The sequence below is a fragment of the Micromesistius poutassou genome (genome assembly GCF_964030765.1).
Source record: "Micromesistius poutassou genome assembly, chromosome: 4".
In the NCBI taxonomy this organism is placed as follows: domain Eukaryota; kingdom Metazoa; phylum Chordata; class Actinopteri; order Gadiformes; family Gadidae; genus Micromesistius; species Micromesistius poutassou.
This window is the reverse complement of record NC_140274.1, coordinates 21,841,811-21,862,751: the sequence shown is the minus strand read 5'-3', so window position 1 is coordinate 21,862,751 and position 20,941 is coordinate 21,841,811. Positions and strand designations below refer to the sequence as shown.

Sequence of the window (20,941 nt, the reverse complement as noted above, 5' to 3'; positions counted from 1 at the left end):
TATTGTGTCTCCCACAAATAAAATCACTACTTAATCTACAACCTGTCCTACATCACTTGGAACATAATACTATAACTATAAAAGAAGAACATAAAAGAACATAAAAACTATAAATTTATAGTTAGTGTTGAAAGTATTATTCAGTAACCATTTCCATTACTCTCCACAGTGTGATAAAGCATACTTACCTCAGTCAGCTGGAGAGGTATACTCAGTGGCTTCCAGCAGGATGGGCATTATATATGTTGTAATTTCAAGATGACGACATGGTCAAAACAGTCAGCCACTGCTCTGACTGGTCCATTTCCCTGGACTCTGTGGCCAGATGCAACAACAATCTCTAAGGAAAGGGCCCTGAGTGGCAACATGGATAATGTTGAGGGGCAGGATGTGTTGAGAAAGAGAGACATAAGGACCACACATTTTTGTTTTAAATAATATTTTAATGAAAAAAATATTTGTTCAAATTTATTTCCGTTTAAATTTGTACAGATATATTTTTTAATTCAATCTCGGCAAAAAGTGTCCTTGATTTATTTTGTACCATGTCAAAAACAAACAATAAGGGCATTTCAAACAAACCCTGACCATCAGTATTAGATAAAGAGCTTTACATCAGTTTCCATTTTTTTTCCATTATTTGACACCCTCCAGTTTGCGTACAGGGAAAACAAGAGTCTGCATAACAGTCTGCATGTAGTTCATGAGTTTGTTTGCTTTTGATTTAAAACAAGTTTGTGAAATATTCCTAAGCAAGACAGCGCGTGAAAAGTACCTCCCTGCCCAGCTCATTTGACACCCTCCAGTTTGCGTACAGGGAAAACAGGAGCAGGGATGATGCCATTAGCAATCTTTTACACACCACTCTGACCCACCTGGATGAGGGGAGAGGGAATTATGTGAGAATGTTGTTCCAGAAGATGAGGTCGCTGGGAATCAATACCCAAATATGCAACTGGGTGCTCAGCTTCCTCACTGACCGCCCCCAGGTGGTCAGAGTGATCCTCAACACAGGCACCCCCCAGGGGTGCGTTCTGAGTCCACTGCTCTACAACATCTACACGCATGACTACACAGCCTCCGGCAGTTCAACCGCCATCATCTAGTGGTGGATTTCATGATTAGTTTGAATGAATCAGTTTGCGTCGGTCAGTTCGCCAAGAAGAGTCACTGAGTCGGTCAGACTCGGCTCATCCCTCGTTCTCGTTCAAACGAATCACGAATGCACGTTCGCGAATTCCGAGTCTGGCTCCTCCCTCGTTCTCGTTCAAACGAATCGCGAAAGCACGTTCTCAGCCGAGTCGGTCAGACTCAGCTCCTCCCTCGTTCTCCTTCTCAAACGAATCACGATCGTGCAATGGTGCAAACAGTCATCAATCAACACAACATTAACTAAATTCCTTTTAGCTGAGGAGTGCTTCATGTTCGGAATCGGGATGTTGTTGCCCGGCTGACTCTCGTGACTTCTCCGTCCTCGAGTCTTCACCTAAACACAGTCAGTGAACGAACGGCGACTTGCGAGTCAGCGCGACTCAGCGACTAGTGGGTGGAGCTGGGAGTCGAGTCTCGGCGAACGAACGAGACGAACGACGACGAACGAGAGTGGCGAATCAGGTCGGTTCGTTCGTTTTAAAGAGTCGTTCGTTCGAACTGATTCGTTCGTTCGAACTGATTCGTTCGCGAACGAGCCACCACTACCATCATCAAGTTCGCCGATGACACCGTGGTGCTGTGTCTTATCACTGACAACAACAAGCAGGGCTACCTGAACCAAGTGGCAGTCCTGGCACTGTGGTGTCAGACCAACAACCTGGCCCTAAATGCCACTAAGACTAAGATAACGGTGGTGCATTTCAGGAGGAAGCAGGGCAGTGGGCTCTCCCCACTCGTCATTAGTGGAGAACACGTGGAGAAGGTCTCCAGGTTTAAGTACCTGGGGGTGCGCCTCAACAGGACCTCTCATGGTCTCTCCACACACAAAGCACTTGGTCTCCAAACCAAGGCAAGGTCTCCCTCTCACTCCTCACAGGTTGCATATCAGCCCGGTATGGAAGCTGCACCGCACCAGACCGCACTGCCCTGCAGAGGGTGGTGCGCTCGGCAGAGCGATCCATTAGTTCATCCCTCCCCACCCTGGAAGATACATACAGTTTACTGAGTGGGTTAACACTGCATTATAGTCCGATGTATTTGTGTCTCATTAGAACTTGTTACTATTATGTAAATATATATGTGTAATATTATGTTGTTATGAAGACTGCCCAACAACCCCAGGAATTGGCGTCCTTTCGACCTCCCTGATCGCAGCGTGCAGGGGTTCAGGATATATTGTATTTCCATGTAATTATTGAAACGTACAGGTTCAGTTTTAATGGTAATTCACACAATAAGCAAGGCTGTTCCATGCAAAAATTGCCAATTGTGGGTCTTCGATATCACGTCGGTCGTTTCTACGTAGGTCAGATAAACAACGTTGAGATAACTGCGGGCGATTCGACGTCGGGTCAGAGACCGACGTCAGAAGAACTTGACTTTAACTAGCCCAATAATCGTCACACAGACGCTGCCTGGATGTCAAAATGTTTTATGGCTCATTATAGTCTGCATAACATGTTGATCAATTGTAGTTCATGAGTTTGTTTGCTTTGGATTTAAAACAAGTTTGTGAAATATTCCTGAGCAAGACAGCACGTGAAAAAAAATAGCATTGATTAAGACATATATAGACTTATAGACATATTTTATGCCAAAATTAAAAAAAAGAAATAATGCATCTTCTCTTCTACTCTCTAATCTCTTCTACTTTGTATTATGTTCTCCTTTATTCTGTTCATCCATAGGATGTATTTTAACTTTCTTGCACATTTGTGTCTTTGCAGTGCTTTTGGTACATCTTAACATATATTTTGCTTAATTTTATGGTACCATATAATTTACACACTTTGTGACAAAAGAAAATGAGTTTCATAGATTTAACCATTTATTTCATGAAATGGTAATACAATATAGTTTGACAGTATGGTTCCACTCTTTTCTGGAGCTCCCTGCCGTAGGATTTAATGCATGACACACAGATTTTTACAAATCAGATATAGGGAGCTAGGGAGAACTTTACACATCAGATATCTCAACCCATTGTACAGGTTACATCAGAGATCAGAACCAAAGCAGAAGGAGGCCTCGTGGTGGTGGGCGAAATTATGCTCAGCACACCTATCTTCAGTGTTTGTGCTTAAATTGACTGCCTTTCAGTGTACGTGCGTTTGATTGGACAGCGTTATCCGTCAGTTGATAGGCAGCCCATGACTAGTGTCCCGCCAGTACCAGCAACACCCATTCGATTAAAAACAATGTTTAGACTTTCACAGTCAGATTACCACCAGGATAAATAATACCACAATTAATATCTGTATTTTGTGATCTTTTTTCAGTATTCAATGATGAAAAATTAAATATTTTATATAATGGGAAAAATATAATATAATGGGAAAAAATATTTAAGATTAAATTTCCATCCATCAGTAGCAGCCTTCATTTCATGGCCCAACATCTTCTTGGAAAGTTCAACACGAAACCACTGTTACTCTGCAAACAGTTTTGTGTCCGACATGTCAGACCGAAAGATGCGACCAGAAACAATTATTTTAAAAGCCTTCCTAAACCAGCTGTAAAATAAGGCGTAGACCAACGGGTTGATGGTGGAATTGAGATACCCCAGCCACCCGAATGTGTGGAACAAGGCGGGCGGAATGGAGTAGCCGATGAAGGGGTTGATGACGTTAATGAAGAAAAACGGCTGCCAGAATGACAGAAACACGCCCATGATGATGGCCAGCGTTTTGGTGGCTTTCCTCTGGTGCTTGTCCACCTTGGAGGAGCTGGTGTTCTGTAGGCCTATGGTGCGCACTTGTCTCTGGGCCACCATGTAGATCTTCAGGTAGATGCCCAGCATGATGACACCGGGGAGGTAGAAGGAGACAGTGGATGACACGGTGCTGGACATCTCGCTCTGTAACAAAACACACCCTCCTTCACACGCCACGTAGTTATAGTAGAACTCCTCGATTCCTAAAATATTCAGCTTTAGGAAGATCATCCCGAAGCCGACCACAGCTGAGACACACCATGTGACCAGGATCATGATGACTGCTGTGTGAACCGTTATCTTACGGGGGTAGAGCAGAGGGTGGCACACGGCATAATAGCGGTCGATGGATATAAAGGACAGGTTCAAAATAGATGCAGTACACAGCAGGACTGAGGAGCTGTTGTAGAGCTTGCAAAACATCTCCCCGAAGAACCAACAGGTTTCAACGTCAAGAATCATGGCAGGGAACATGACCATTACCCCCAGGAGGAGGTCGGTTACGGCCAGGGAGAGGGTCAGGTAGTTGGGAGGCGTGTGGAGTTGCTTGAAGTGAGCGATGGCCACGATCACAAAGAGGTTCCCCAGCACCGTGAGGACCACCGCAGACCCCAGGACCAAGTAGAGGGTGACGCGGACAGTGACAGGGTAGACCGTCCTCACACAAGAGCCATTCCCGTAGCAGAACTCCGGCTCCATCGACCTGCGAGGGAGGGGGAGTAAGGGAGTGAGGGAAAGGCATTGGAAGGGAAGGGCGGGGAAGAGACAGGGACATCATGTGTTATTGAACCGGTATAACATTCTGATCATAATGCACATTTAATAATGATATTGTGAGAGTTGTGTAAGTTCATCTGCCATCATAATCAAGAGAGGATTTGACAGAGCTTTGCCAGCGTTTACAATAGACAACACATTCTTATATTGGTAAATGAAGGCCTACACCTCAGCCTTTATCATTAAATGATCATGTTGATTTGTCACAATGTGGTAAAGCAGGATCTCTTCATAGCCCTACCATTCCATGCAATCTTTAGTAAACGGGCACTTCTTAGTTTACATGTTAGTTCTGTTTCTATTCATAAATAAAGAGCCCATGGACAATCTTCAAGTATTTTATCAGGAAAAGCTTTTATAGACTATACGAAATATAATATTACCAATACTACAATGCATTTGTTTTCGCTTTCTTATTCACACTTACTAAATGTTCCTCATTCAGGGAGCAGAAAAAGTCACGCCACAGTCAGTCAATTATAAACAGCTACAACATGACATAAGAGCTTCATGAACTGTATTTATGTAGTAGTTTTTTATAATTAAGGATTGTGGCATGACTTTTTCTAGTAACAAAGTATTATATTAATCCATTATTATAAAAAATAACAACATTACATACTACTTAAGAGGTAAAGGAACTGCATTTCGGTCTTTGTATTTTAACAATAGAATAACTACATTCTCTCTGCTGCACTCATTTTAGTCACGTAATATTTTCTGTCACACAAATAAAATCAGTACTTAACCTACAACCTGTCCTATTTAAGGAACATCACTATTTCATTAATACACAGGATCAGATGTTATAATCCCTTGTGCCAAAATCCAAGGAAAACACATATTCAGAAGCCCCTGCCCAAACCAACCTTACAAGCATGCTGCTAAGCTACCAACCAATGGGGAAAAACACAAGACAAATGGCCCATCTAACAGCAGTATGCAGTATGCAGCATTTCATAGATAGATAGTGAAGATACTCTTATGTATCAAATATAAACTCATAGATTAAGTCATTTAAGTGTGATAAAGCATTATATGGGCTTACCTCACCTGGAGAGGTATGCTCTGTGGATACTAGCAGGATGGGCTTTATATATATTATCATTTCACGATGACGATGGTCAAAACAGTCAACAACAATTTCCTTGGACTCTGATGCAACAACAATCTCTAAGGATAGGGCCGTGAATGAAAACATGGACAATGTTGTGGGGCAGGATGTGTTGAGAAAGAGAGACAGAAGGACTACACATTTTTGCCACAGAATTTTAACAAAAAATACTTGTTCAATGACTTTCTGTTTATATTCTCTAACCCTAACCCTAACCACACATATAATGTCTGAAAAGTAAGTAAATGTGAAGAATGTATTGGCTTGTATTGTTTGGATATATTTTGCTTCTTATACTTTGTATTCTGTTCTTTTATTCTGTTCTTCCACAAGAGGTATTTTTCTTTCTTGCACATTTGTGACTTTGCAGTTATTTTAGTACATCTTCACATACCTCATCATCCTCATATTCAATGTGCTTATCCGGGGTCGGGTCACATACATTTTATTTTGTGGTACCATATCAGATATAGGGTATATAATGTTTGGTGACTTTCACAGTCAGATTACCACCAGGATAAATAATACCACAATTAATATCAGTATTTTGTGATTTTCTTTTCAGTATTCAGTGATAAAAATGAAATATTTCAAATTATGTATGAACTGATATAACGGGGAAAACATTTATGATTAATTTGAATTTCCAACCATCAGTGGCTAAGCCTTCATTTCATGGCCCCACATCTTCATGGAAAGTAAAAAATTAAACCACTGTTACTCTGAAAACAGTTTTGTGTCCACCATGTCGGACCGAAAGATGCGACCAGAAACAATTATTTGAAATGCCTTCCTGAACCAGCTGTAAAATAAGGCGTAGACCAACGGGTTGATGGTGGAATTGAGATACCCCAGCCACCCGAATGTGTCGAACAAGGCGGGCGGAACAGAGTATCCGATGAAGGGGTTGATGATGTTAAGGAAGAAAAACGGCTGCCAGAATGACAGAAACACGCCCATGATGATGGCCAGTGTTTTGGTGGCTTTCCTCTGGTGCTTGTCCACCTTGGAGGAGCTGGTGTTCTGTAGGCCTATGGTGCGCACTTGTCTCTGGGCCACCATGTAGATCTTCAGGTAGATGCCCAGCATGATGACCCCGGGGATGTAGAAGGAGACAGTGGATGACACGGTGCTGGCCATCCAGCTCTGAAACAAAAAACATCCTCCTTCACACGCCACGTTATTATAGTAGAACTCCTCCATTCCTAATATATTCAGCTTTAGGAAGACCACCCCGAAGCCGACTACAGCAGAGACATACCATGTGACCAGGATCATGATGACTGCTGTGTGAACCGTTATCTTACGGGGGTAGAGCAGAGGGTGGCACACGGCATAATAGCGGTCGATGGATATAAAGGACAGGTTCAAGATGGACGCGGTACACAACAAGATAGTGGAGCTGTTGTAGAGCTTGCAAAACATCTCCCCGAAGAACCAACAGGTTTCAATGTCAAGAATCATGGCAGGGAACATGACCATCACCCCCAGGAGGAGGTCGGTTACAGCCAGGGAGAGGGTCAGGTAGTTGGGAGGCGTGTGGAGTTGCTTGAAGTGAGCGATGGCCACGATCACAAAGAGGTTCCCCAGCACCGTGAGGACCACTGCAGACCCCAGGACCAAGTAGAGGGTGACGCGGACAGTGACAGGGTAGACTGTCCTCACACACGAGCCATTCCCGTAGCAGAACTCCGGTTCCATCGACCTGGGAGGGAGGGGGAGTAAGGGAGTGAGGGAAAGGCATTGGAAGGGAAGGGCGGGGAAGAGACAGGGACATCATGTGTTATTGAACCGGTATAACATTCTGATCATAATGCACATTTAATAATGATATTGTGAGAGTTGTGTAAGTTCATCTGCCATCATAATCAAGAGAGGATTTGACAGAGCTTTGCCAGCGTTTACAATAGACAACACATTCTTATATTGGTAAATGAAGGCCTACACGTCAGCCTTTATCATTAAATGATCATGTTGATTTGTCACAATGTGGTAAAGCAGGATCTCTTCATAGCCCTACCATTCCATGCAATCATTAGTAAACAGGCACTTCTTAGTTTACATGTTAGTTCTGTTTCTATTCATAAATAAAGAGCCCATGGACAATCTTCAAGTATTTTATCAGGAAAAGCTTTTATAGACTATACGAAATATAATATTACCAATAATACAATGCATTCATTTTTGCCATTGTTTAGTGAGAAATAACAAATGGTGGCACATTGTTTTGCATTAAGTCACAATACCATGCAGTTATCAGCTTATTCACAACCAACATACAATTATGTGCTTACACAAGTTGCTAAATATTCCTCATTCAAAGAGCAAAAAAGACATCATACCAAAGTCGTTAATCCATTGCTCAGTGTGAAATGACCAATGATTAATAATGGTTAATCATAAAAACAAAAAAATCAAAAACACAAGACAAATGGCCCATCTAACAGCAGTATGCAGTATGCAGCATTTCAAAGATAGATAGTGAAGATACTCTTATGTATCAAATATAAACTCATAGATTAAGTCGTTTAAGTGTGATAAAGCATTATATGGGCTTACCTCACCTGGAGAGGTATGCTCTGTGGATACTAGCAGGATGGGCTTTATATACGTATATTGTCATTTCAAGATGACGACGGTCAAAACAGTCAACAACAATTTCCCTAGACTCCGATGCAACAACAATCTCTAAGGAAGGAAGGAGAGACAGAAGGACCACAGATTTTTGCCGCAGAATTTTAACAAAAATACTTGTTCGATGACTTTGTTTAAATTGTCTAACCCTAACCCTAACCACACATATAATGTCTGAAAAGTAAGTAAATGTGAAGAATGTATTGGCTTGTATTGTTTGGATATATTTTGCTTCTTATACTTTGTATTCTGTTCTTCCACAAGAGGTCTTTTTCTTTCTTGCACATTTGTGACTTTGCAGTTATTTTAGTACATCTTCACATACCTCATCATCCTCATATTCAATGTGCTTATCCGGGGTCGGGTCTCATACATTTTATTTTGTGGTACCATATCAGATATAGGGTATATAATGTTTGGTGACTTTCACAGTCAGATTACCACCAGGATAAATAATACCACAATTAATATCAGTATTTTGTGATTTTCTTTTCAGTATTCAGTGATAAAAATAAAATATTTCAAATTATGTATGAACTGATATAACGGGGAAAACATTTATGATTAATTTGAATTTCCAACCATCAGCGGCTAAGCATTCATTTCATGGCCCCACATCTTCATGGAAAGTTAAAAATTAAACCACTGTTACTCTGAAAACAGTTTTGTGTCCGCCATGTCAGACCGAAAGATGCGACCAGAAACAATTATTTGAAATGCCTTCCTGAACCAGCTGTAAAAGAAGGCGTACACCAACGGGTTGATGGTGGAATTGAGATACCCCAGCCACCCGAATGTGCTGAACACGGCGGGCGGAATGGAGTAGCCGATGAAGGGGTTGATGACGTTAAGGAAGAAAAACGGCTGCCAGAATGACAGAAACACGCCCATGATGATGGCCAGCGTTTTGGTGGCTTTCCTCTGGTGCTTGTCCATCTTGGCGGAGCTGGTATTCTGTAGGCCTATGGTGCGCACTTGTCTCTGGGCCACCATGTAGATCTTCAGGTAGATGCCCAGCATGATGACCCCTGGGATGTAGAAGGAGACAGTGGATGACACGGTGCTGGACATCCAGCTCTGTAACAAAATGCACCCTCCTTCACACGCCACGTAGTTATAGTAGAACTCCTCAATTCCTAATATATTCAGCTTTAGGAAGACCATCCCGAAGCCGACTACAGCAGAGACATACCATGTGACCAGGATCATGATGACTGCTGTGTGAACCGTTATCTTACGGGGGTAGAGCAGAGGGTGGCACACGGCATAATAGCGGTCGATGGATATAAAGGACAGGTTCAAGATGGACGCGGTACACAACAAGACAGTGGAGCTGTTGTAGAGCTTGCAAAACATGTCCCCGAAGAACCAACAGGTTTCAATGGAAAGAATCATGGCAGGGAACATGACCATCACCCCCAGGAGGAGGTCGGTTACGGCCAGGGAGAGGGTCAGGTAGTTGGGAGGCGTGTGGAGTTGCTTAAAGTGAGCGATGGCCACGATCACAAAGAGGTTCCCCAGCACCGTGAGGACCACCGCAGACCCCAGGACCAAGTAGAGGGTGACGCGGACAGTGACAGGGTAGACCGTCTTCACACAAGAGCCATTCCCGTAGCAGAACTCCGGCTCCATCGACCTGGGAGGGAGGGGGAGTAAGGGAGTGAGGGAAAGGCATTGGAAGGGAAGGGCGGGGAAGAGACAGGGACATCATGTGTTATTGAACCGGTATAACATTCTGATCATAATGCACATTTAATAATGATATTGCGAGAGTTGTGTAAGTTCATCTGCCATCATAATCAAGGGAGGATTTGACAGAGCTTTGCCAGCGTTTACAATAGACAACACATTCTTAGATTGGTAAATGAAGGCCTACACCTCAGCCTTTATCATTAAATGATCATGTTGATTTGTCACAATGTGGTAAAGCAGGATCTCTTCATAGCCCTACCATTCCATGCAATCTTTAGTAAACGGGCACTTCTTAGTTTACATGTTAGTTCTGTTTCTATTCATAAATAAAGAGCCCATGGACAATCTTCAAGTATTTTATCAGGAAAAGCTTTTATAGACTATACAAAATATAATATTACCAATACTACAATGCATTTGTTTTTGCTTGCTTATTCACACTTACTAAATGTTCCTCATTCAGGGAGCAGAAAAAGTCACGCCACAGTCAGTCAATTATAAACAGCTACAACATGACATAAGAGCTTCATGAACTGTATTTATGTAGTAGTTTTTTATAATTAAGGATTGTGGCATGACTTTTTCTAGTAACAAGGTATTATATTAATCCATTATTATAAAAAACATTACATACTACTTAAGAGGTAAAGGAACTGCATTTCGGTCTTTGTATTTTAACAATAGAATAACTACATTCTCTCTGCTGCCCTCATTTTAGTCACTTAATATTTTCTGTCACACAAATAAAATCAGTACTTAACCTACAACCTGTCCTATGTAAGGAACATCACTATTTCATTAATACACAGGATCAGATGTTATAATCCCTTGTGCCAAAATCCAAGGAAAACACATATTCAGAAGCCCCTGCCCAAACAAACCTTACAAGCACGCTGCTAAGCTACTAACCAATGGGGAAAAACACAAGACAAATGGCCCATCTAACAGCAGTATGCAGTATGCAGCATTTCATAGATAGATAGTGAAGATACTCTTATGTATCAAATATAAACTCATAGATTAAGTCATTTAAGTGTGATAAAGCATTATATGGGCTTACCTCACCTGGAGAGGTATGCTCTGTGGATACTAGCAGGATGGGCTTTATATATATTATCATTTCACGATGACGATGGTCAAAACAGTCAACAACAATTTCCTTGGACTCTGATGCAACAACAATCTCTAAGGAAGGAAGGAGAGACAGAAGGACCACATATTTTTGCCGCAGAATTTTAACAAAAAATACTTGTTCAATGACTTTGTTTAAATTGTCTAACCCTAACCACACATATAATGTCTGAAAAGTAAGTAAATGTGAAGAATGTATTGGCTTGTATTGTTTGGTTATATTTTGCTTCTTATACTTTGTATTCTGTTCTTTTATTCTGTTCTTCCACAAGAGGTATTTTTCTTTCTTGCACATTTGTGACTTTGCAATTATTTTAGTACATCTTCACATACCTCATCATCCTCATATTCAATGTGCTTATCCGGGGTCGGGTCACATACATTTTATTTTGTGGTACCATATCATTGACAAACTTTGTGGCAAAACTAAACGAATATACATACATTGCATGGGCCACAGCACACAACTTTTTTCAAATCCAGTTGCCCTTTTGTTGTTCTGTCAGGAATCACTCATGTCATAGATGAGTGATAAATGAAACCATTTATTTCATGAAATGGTAATACAATATAGTTTGACAGTATGGTTCCACTCTTTTCTGGTGTTCCCTGCTTTAGGATTTAATGCATGACATACAGATGTCCGATACAGAATACAACAGCATACCCATGGGCGTCAGTTTGGTTGGAAACGTGCTGGGGACAGAGACACATTCGAAAGTGCATTTTCAGAAGTGCTGGGTACAAGTGCTGATGCACTCTTTTTTTTCTCTAGTGAGAGTGTCCCGCCAGTACCAGCAACACCCATTAGATTTAAAGCAATTTAAAGTTAAAGTAAAGTTATCCTTTATTGTCCCCTTTTTGGGGAAATTCTTTCTGTTTTTGACCCATCCGGGAGCCGGTGAACACACCCGGAGAGGTGGGCAGCCGCAGTGCAGCACCCGGGTAGGAGGTGGGGGTTTCAGGTGCCTTGCTCAAGGGCAACTCATCCGTGGATGAGGATGGTTGAGAGTACTGCACAACTACTCCCCGGGCCATATTTTTGCCTACCGGTCAGGATTCAAACTGGCCACCCTCCGGTTACCGGTCCAACTCCTTAACCAGTAGGCCCAGGATGCCCCAAGTGACTAAGTGATTAAGTGACTTTCACAGTTAGATTACCACCAGGACAAATAATACCACAATTAATATCTGTATTTTGTGATATTTTTTCAGTATTCAATGATGGAAAATGAAGTATTTTTAATTATGTAGGAACTGATATAATGGGAAAAAGATTCGATTAAATTTCCGTCCATCAGTAGCAGCCTTCATTTCATGGGCCCACATCTTCTTGGAAAGATCACTGTTACTCTGCAAACAGTTTTGTGTCCGAGATGTCAGACCGAAAGATGCGACCAGAAACAATGATTAGAAATGCCTTCCTGAACCAACTGTAGAAGAAGGCGTACACCAACGGGTTGATGGTGGAATTGAGATACCCCAGCCACCCGAATGTGTCGAACAAGGCGGGCGGAACAGAGTATCCGATGAGGGGGTTCATGACGATAACGATGAAAAATGGCGTCCAGAAGGACAGAAACACGCCCATGATGAAGGCCAGCGTTTTGGTGGCTTTCCTCTGGTGCTTTTCCACCTTGGTGGAGTGGGTATTCTTTAGGCCTATGGTGCGCACTTGTCTCTGGGCCACCATGTAGATCTTCAGGTAGATGCCCAGCATGATGACCCCGGGGATGTAGAAGGAGACAGTGGATGACACGGTGCTGGACATCCAGCCCTGAAACAAAAAACATCCTCCTTCACACGCCACGTTATTATAGTAGAACTCCTCGATTCCCAAAATATTCAGCTTGAGGAAGACCATCCCGAAGCCGACCACAGCAGCGACACACCACGTGACGAGGATCATGATGACTGCCGTGTGAACCGTTATCTTACGGGGGTAGAGCAGAGGGTGGCACACGGCATAATAACGGTCGATGGATATAAAGGACAGGTTCAATATAGAAGCATTACACAGCAAGACGTCTGAGCTGATGAATAGCTTGCATAACATGTCCCCAAAGTACCAGCAGGTTTCAATTAACTGAATCATGCCAGGGAACATGACCAGAACCCCCAGGAGGAGGTCGGACACAGCCAGGGAGAGGGTCAGGTAGTTGGTGGGCGTGTGGAGTTGCTTGAAGTGAGCGATGGCAACGATCACAAAGAGGTTTCCTAGCAACGTGAGGACCACCGCAGACCCAAGGCCCAAGTAGAGGGTGACGCGGACAGTGACAGGGTAGACCGTCCTCACACAAGAGCCATTCCCGTAGCAGAACTCCGGCTCCATTGACCTGCGAGGGGAGGGGGAGGGAGGGGAAGAGATACAGAGTTTTTGTTAATAAGGGTCATTGTTTCCGCTGCCTGAAAGAGACATTATTTCATCAATGATGTACAAATATAGTTGGAGGGACGGGGGTTGAGGGGGAGGCACCCATATGTAAAGGACCTGAGGCAAAATCATACATGAGACGTGTCATAGAACAACATACAACAATTCAGATGATGATAGTGAAGCAGGTGTACATAAATAAAAAGGAATGCCAAATGAATGGGGTTACAGCAAGAGCCAAAGCTGCTTTACTGTGTCTTATATACACTAACAAAAAACATCAATACAAACACACGGTACGACTTCCTCTCCAGCGAGTCATCGCCACAGGCGTCTTAAAGGCAGAGCTCATGAGCTCCTCCCTAGGTAACTGCCGAACCTGACAGTTGTGGTGAATTATGTCTGAAGCATCTGTGTGCTTACATGTTAGTTTTGTTTCTATTCATGAATACAGAGCCCAAGTACAATCTACAAGATTTGATCAGGAATAGCTTTCACAGACTATACCAACTATACTATATCAAATAATACAATGTATTTGTTTCTGCCATTGTTCAGTGAAAATTACAACAAATAATAACAACAATGATTGGCTGTTAATAATACATGGAACATCGTATTGTATTCAGTCATGACAACATGCAATTTTCCGGCTGTTCACACCCAACATATGTGCTTACATGAGTATCTAAATATTATTTATTCAGAGAGTAAAAAAAAGTCATGCCACAATTATTTTTCATGAACAATTACAACATCACATACTACTTAATAGCTTAGTTAACCATAATCATATTGCAGTTGTTTATAATTAAGATTGTGGCATGGCTTTGTTTGCTCTCTGAATGGGGAATAAAAATGCATGTCTACAACATGACCTACTACTTAAGAGTTGAATGGACTGTATTTCTGTTGCTGTGTGTTAAACCACAGAATAACTGCTTTGTCTCTGCTTATCCTATCCACTGTCTTTACAGGCCCTGCATTTTTGATATTGCCAGTAATATGAGTAGTTTTAGCAGGATATCCATTCAAATATACTTCTGAAAAGAAAATCAGAAAGACTAGGGTAATTCATAACACAAAAGTAATTTGAAGTATAAAGTAGTATAAAAATAAAGAAGTCACCACAAATAATATTATTACTTTACCTACACAACCTGTTATAGTTAAGGAACACCACCAAATATTTAGTAAATATACACACATTATTTAATAACCATTTACATTACTCTTATTTATCAAATTTATCTTGGTAAGTAAGAAGTTTAAAGTGTGATAAAGCATTATGTGGGCTTACCTCAGTCAGCTTAAGAGGTCAACTCAGTGGCTGCTAGCAGGATGGGCTTTATATATATTGTCATTTCAAGATGCCGTCAGGGTCAAAACAGTCAGCCACTGCTCTGACTGGGCCATTTCCCTGGACTATGCTGCTTGATGCAATAAAACCTCTGAGGAAGGGGCTGTGAATGGCAACATGGACAATGTTGAGGGGCATCATGTGTATGGATTAGAGACATAAGGACCACACATTTTTGGTGCAGGTTAATATTAATATTATATTATAGTAATATTTTTTGTTGAATTTAATTTGTTTAATTTCATACTTATATATATATATATATATATTCTTTTTTTTAATTTTTTTTACCAACCTCAAGAGATCAAGTTGCCTTGGTTTATTTAGTAAATTTAGACATGGACCAATTCAAGTATTTGAAGAACACCATTATATATGTGTTTCACTTTTTTGGAGGTTTCTGGGGATAATTAGTGGACTTGATGGAACCATGGCACATTATTTATTTTATATGACTAGAGACGTCCCGTTCTGATCCACGGCATCGGTATCGGGCAGATACATGATGGTACTATTGCTTTGGAAGGTTTCCAAAAAATAATAAATTATATCCATTGTGTCTCTCAAGTTGCTCGGTTTATGCTGCAAGTGTGTCTCCCCATGACCATGATCCATTAAACCAAATGCTTTTTAAGTGTCTTACAATCAATTGTTGTCATCCACACATACTCACACACACCTTTGTCATACAATATAGTCTAGAACAGGGGTCGGCAACCCTAGGCACGCGTGCCACCACTGGCACGTGGACGCATAATCATTGGCACACAAAAACACACAAAAATAATTATACTAATTTTCACCGCTACAATGTGCTACAGTGTAATCATTACTACCGATTTGTTTTGCACTTTATTCAGTTTTGGGCATTTCCTCCCAGTGCAAATATGTTTAAATGAGTTACTGAAAGCAGTGTTCTGAATTCGGATCAATTAAATCGTTTTTAAACCTATGTTGTGAGTAATAGAGAAGAAAATATTTAAAAGATTGTTGCAAGTGGCCTGTATGCATGGCCTTCACATGTTTTTTTTACAAAGCTGTACATGTCTTAAAGATATTGATGTGGATGTTTCCATCATTCTCATATAATGTCTGTTTTTACATTTCTCACAGTGCAAATATGTTTTTGAGTTTCTGAAAGCAGTATTTTAAGATGGGATATATGTAATTATAATTTGTAAGCCCATGTTGCAAATATAACAACAACAAAACTTTAAAATGTTGATTCATGATTGTGGACTATATGGAAATAATACAATTCCAGGTCTTCTGGAAATGTTTTTGGTCGCTGTGTCATAATTCAGCTTAATATTTAATATATTGTTCCTTAAGGCACACTCATTAACAAGAAAATGTCCAACTGGCACTACATGTTGAAAAGGTTGCTGACCCCTGGTCTAGAACATGTGGATTAATTGTAGCTCATGAGTTTGTACATTTTAGTTATTTTATATTTTTGTGACATTCATTCATTCAGACCACAAATCAAAACAACTAGCATAGATTCACTGTTGTGAGGGAGGAGTTTTTTTTATACAAACTTAAATCTTTAATATATATTGACATAATCTGCCATGGACTTGTTATAATGGAGGACAACGTGTTGGATATATTGCATTAAATGGCTGTATTGTGCTTCTTCTATTTTGCATTCTGTTCTACCATAGGCAAGGCAAGGCAAGGCAACTTTATTTATATAGCACTTTTCATACAGAAGGCAGACTCAAAGTGCTTCACATATAAACATTGTCATACAATAAAATAAAATAATAGATGAGTAAAAAGTAAAATAGATAGAAAATAAAGGCAAAGTTAAAAAAAACATTTTAGAAAGGCAGAGTTAATAAAAATGCATTTTAGAAAGTGAGAAAATAAAGGCAAAGTTACTAATAAAATAAAAAAATAGAAGCATTGTAGATTTAAGATTTAGCAGAAAGCTAAAGCAAACATAAAAGTCTTCAGTCTTGTTTTAAAAGCTGTCAGAGTTGGGGCAAGTCTTAAATCCTCAGGGAGTTTATTCCAGCTATTTGTTGCATAGTAACTAAATCCTGCTTCCCCATGTTTCGTGTTGACTCTGGGGATAATTAACAGATTGGTCTCAGAGGATCTTAGTGGTCTAGAAGACTTATGTAGTGGAAGCATATCAGTTAAATATTTTGGCCCTAAACCATGTAGGGATTTATAGGTTAGCAACATGATTTTAAAATCAATTCTCTGACATACAGGGAGCCAATGTAATGATTTAAGAATTGGTGTAATATGTTCACATTTTTTGGTCTTTGTTAGAACTCTAGCAGCAGCATTCTGAACAAGCTGTAGTTGCCTTAGAGTTTTTTTTGGGAGACCTGTAAGGAGACCATTGCAGTAATCAAGCTTGCTAGTGATAAAGGCATGTACAAGTGTTTGTAAGTCTTCGGTAGACATGTGCCCTCTAAGTTTTGCTACGTTTTTAAGGTGATAATATGCAGATTTTGTAACTGATTTGATGTGACTGTCGAAATGTAAATCTGAATCCATGATAACCCCTAGATTTCTGGCTTTGATTGAAGTTTTCAGGGACAGAGAGTGAAGGTGTTGGGTAACTTTAAGCCTTTCGGTTTTAGCACCAAATACAATTATCTCGGTTTTGTCCTCATTTAGTTGAAGGAAATTTTTGGCACATCCAGTCTTTGACTTGCTCAATGCACTGGCACAACAGATCTATGGGCTGAAAGTCATTTGGTGATAGAGATACATAGATTTGCGTGTCATCAGCATAGCAGTGATGGTCAATATTGTTATTTTGCATGATTTGCCCTAGTGGGAGCATGTAGATGTTGAATAGAGAGGGTCCTAAGACCTTGTGGGACTCCACATGTCACGTTTGTTGATTCTGAAACAAAGTCGAAATCCGGATTGGAAGGTGTCATAGCAACCAGTTGATGCCAGGAAGTCACTAAGTTGCTGGAGGACAACTTTCTCAATGATTTTACTTATGAAGGGTAGATTTGATATTGGTCTGTAGTTGTTAAAAATAGAGGCATCTAGGCTCCGCTTTTTTAAAAGGGGTTTGATAACTGCAGTTTTTAAGGCTTTTGGGAAAGTGCCTGATTGGAGAGAGTTGTTAACTATTTGCAATATGTCTATTGCTAGGCAGTCAAAAAAATAGAAGTTTTTTGGGGGGATTTTTTCACATACCTGTACTTGCAGTGCTTTGGGTACATCTTATCAGACATTTTGCTTAATTTTGTGGTATCATACCATTGTCACACTTTGTAACAAAGCACGCAGAGTACCCATACATTGCATGGTCAACTCCACACCAATTACATTTTAAATTAGTGTGAACCTTTTTATTGTAGATTGAATCAACGTGTACTGACTTTTAGAGCCAGAGATAAATAATACCAACGGTAAAAATGATACCATAATAAATATCAGGATTTGGTCATTTGTGGTTTCATGAAAAATAAAATTGTAATTTTAATGATGAATAAACATAATGGGGAAAACATTTGGAATTTTTTTAATTTCCTCCCATCAGTTGATAAGGCTTTTTTTTCATGGCCCCACATCTTCTGGGAGGCCTCAACATGGAACCACTGTCACTCTGAGAACAGTTTTGTGTCCGACATGTCCGACCGAAAGATGCTCCCAGAAACGATAATTTGAAAAGCCTTCCTGAACCAACTGTAGAAGAAGGCATACACCAACGGGTTGACGGTGGAATTGAGATACCCCAGCCACACGAGTGTGTTGAACACGGCGGGTGGAATGGAGTAGCCAATGAGGGGGTCGATTATGAAACAGAGGAAAAACGGCGTCCAGAAGGACAGAAACACGCCCATGATGATGGCCAGCGTTTTGGTGGCTTTCCTCTGGTGCTTGTCCACCTTGGAGGAGCTGGTGTTCTGTAGGCCTGTGGTGCGCATTTGTCTCTGGGCCACCATGTAGATCTTCAGGTAGATGCCCAGCATGATGACCCCGGGGACGTAGAAGGTGAGCATAGATGCGACGGTGCTGGCCACCCCAGTCGTCATCATAACACACCGTCCTTCACACGCCACATTGTTATGGTAGAACTCCTCCATTCCCATAATATTCAGCTCAAGGAAGATCATCCCGAAGCCGACCACAGCAGAGACACACCATGTGACCAGGATCATGATGACTGCCGTGTGAACCGTTATCTTACGGGGGTAGAGCAGAGGGTGGCACACGGCATAATAACGGTCGATGGATATAAAGGACAGGTTCAATATGGAAGCAGCACACAGCAAGATGTCTGAGCTTTTGAAGAGCTGGCATAACATGTCCCCAAAGTACCAGCAGGTTTCAATTAACTGAATCATGCCAGGGAACATGACCAGCACCGACAGGAGGAGGTCGGACACGGCCAGGGAGAGGATCAGGTAGTTAGTGGGTGTGTGGAGTTGATTGAAGTGAGCGATGGCCACGATCACAAAGAGGTTCCCCAGCACCGTGAGGACCACCGCAGACCCCAGGCCCAAGTAGAGGGTGACGCGGACAGTGACAGGGTAGACCGTCCTCACACAAGAGCCATTCCCGTAGCAGAACTCCGGCTCCATTGACCTGCGAGGGAGGGGGAGGGAGGGGAAGAGAAGTGTGGGGAAGAGACAGGGTTTTTGTTAATAAGGGTCATTGTTTCCACTGCCTGAAAGAGACATTATTTCATCAATGATGTACAAATATAGTTGGAGGGACGGGGGTTGAGGGGGAGGCACCCATATGTAAAGGACCTGAGGCAAAATCATACATGACACATGTGTCATAGAACAACATACAACAATTCAGATGATGATAGTGAAGCAGGTGTACATAAATAAAAAGGAATGCCAAATGAATGGGGTTACAGCAAGAGCCAAAGCTGCTTTACTGTGTCTTATATACACTAACAAAAAACATCAATACAAACACACGGTACGACTTCCTCTCCAGCGAGTCATCGACACAGGGTTCTTATAGGCAGCGCTCATGAGCTCCTCCCTAGATAACTGCCAAACCTGACAGTTGTGGTGAATTATGTCTGAAGCATCTGTGTGCTTACATGTTAGTTTTGTTTCTATTCATGAATACAGAGCCCAAGTACAATCTACAAGATTTGATCAGGAATAGCTTTCACAGACTATACCAACTATACTATATCAAATAATACAATGTATTTGTTTCTGCCATTGTTCAGTGAAAATTACAGCAAACAATAACAGCAATGATTGGCTGTTAATAATACATGGAACATCGTATTGTATTCAGTCATGACAACATGCAATTTTCCGGCTGTTCACATCCAACATATGTGCTTACTTGAGTTCCTAAATATTATTTATTCAGAGAGTAAAACAAAGTCATGCCACAATTCTTTTTCATAGACAATTACAACATCACATTCTACTTAATAGCTTAGTTAACTATAATCATATTGCAGTTGTTTATAATTAAGATTGTGGCATGGCTTTGTTTGCTCTCTGAATGGGGAATAAAAATGCATGTCTACAACATGACCTACTACTTAAGAGTTGAATGGACTGTATTTCTGTTGCTGTGTGTTAAACCACAGAATAACTGCTTTGTCTCTGCTTATCCTATCCACTGTCTTTACAGGCCCTGCATTGTTGATATTGCCAGTATTATGAATTGTTTTAGCAGGATGTCCATTCAAATATACTTCTGAAAAGAAAATCAGAAAGAGTAGGGTTATTCATAACACAAAAGTAATTTGAATAGTATAAAAATAAAGAAGTCACCACAAATAATATTAATACTTTACCTACACAACCTGTTATAGTTAAGGAACACCACCAAATATTTAGTAAAGATACACACATTATTTAATAACCATTTACATTACTCTTATTTATCAAATTTATCTTGGTAAGTAAGAAGTTTAAGGTGTGATAAAGCATTATGTGGTCTTACCCCAGTCAGCTGAAGAGGTCAACTCAGTGGCTGCTAGCAGGATGGGCTTTATATATATTGTCATTTCAAGATGGCGTC

General features: G+C 40.9%; 5 pseudogenes across 5 annotated transcripts; all 5 read right to left on the bottom strand.

Annotated features, from left to right (window-relative positions):
• Positions 1-3,580: 3,580 nt before the first annotated feature.
• Positions 3,581-4,564, bottom strand: LOC311342181 (trace amine-associated receptor 1 pseudogene; annotated as a pseudogene). The gene has a single exon. The product of its transcript is annotated as a trace amine-associated receptor 1 pseudogene (transcript).
• A 1,909-nt stretch (positions 4,565-6,473) lies between these two features.
• LOC311342182 (trace amine-associated receptor 1 pseudogene) lies at positions 6,474-7,457 on the bottom strand (annotated as a pseudogene). Its single transcript has one exon. The product of its transcript is annotated as a trace amine-associated receptor 1 pseudogene (transcript).
• Positions 7,458-9,038: 1,581 nt separating this feature from the next.
• On the bottom strand, positions 9,039-10,022 carry LOC311342178 (trace amine-associated receptor 1 pseudogene; annotated as a pseudogene). Its single transcript has one exon. The product of its transcript is annotated as a trace amine-associated receptor 1 pseudogene (transcript).
• A 2,539-nt stretch (positions 10,023-12,561) lies between these two features.
• LOC311342175 (trace amine-associated receptor 1 pseudogene) lies at positions 12,562-13,545 on the bottom strand (annotated as a pseudogene). Its single transcript has one exon. The product of its transcript is annotated as a trace amine-associated receptor 1 pseudogene (transcript).
• Positions 13,546-18,531: 4,986 nt separating this feature from the next.
• Positions 18,532-19,515, bottom strand: LOC311342170 (trace amine-associated receptor 1 pseudogene; annotated as a pseudogene). The gene has a single exon. The product of its transcript is annotated as a trace amine-associated receptor 1 pseudogene (transcript).
• Positions 19,516-20,941: the final 1,426 nt, after the last annotated feature.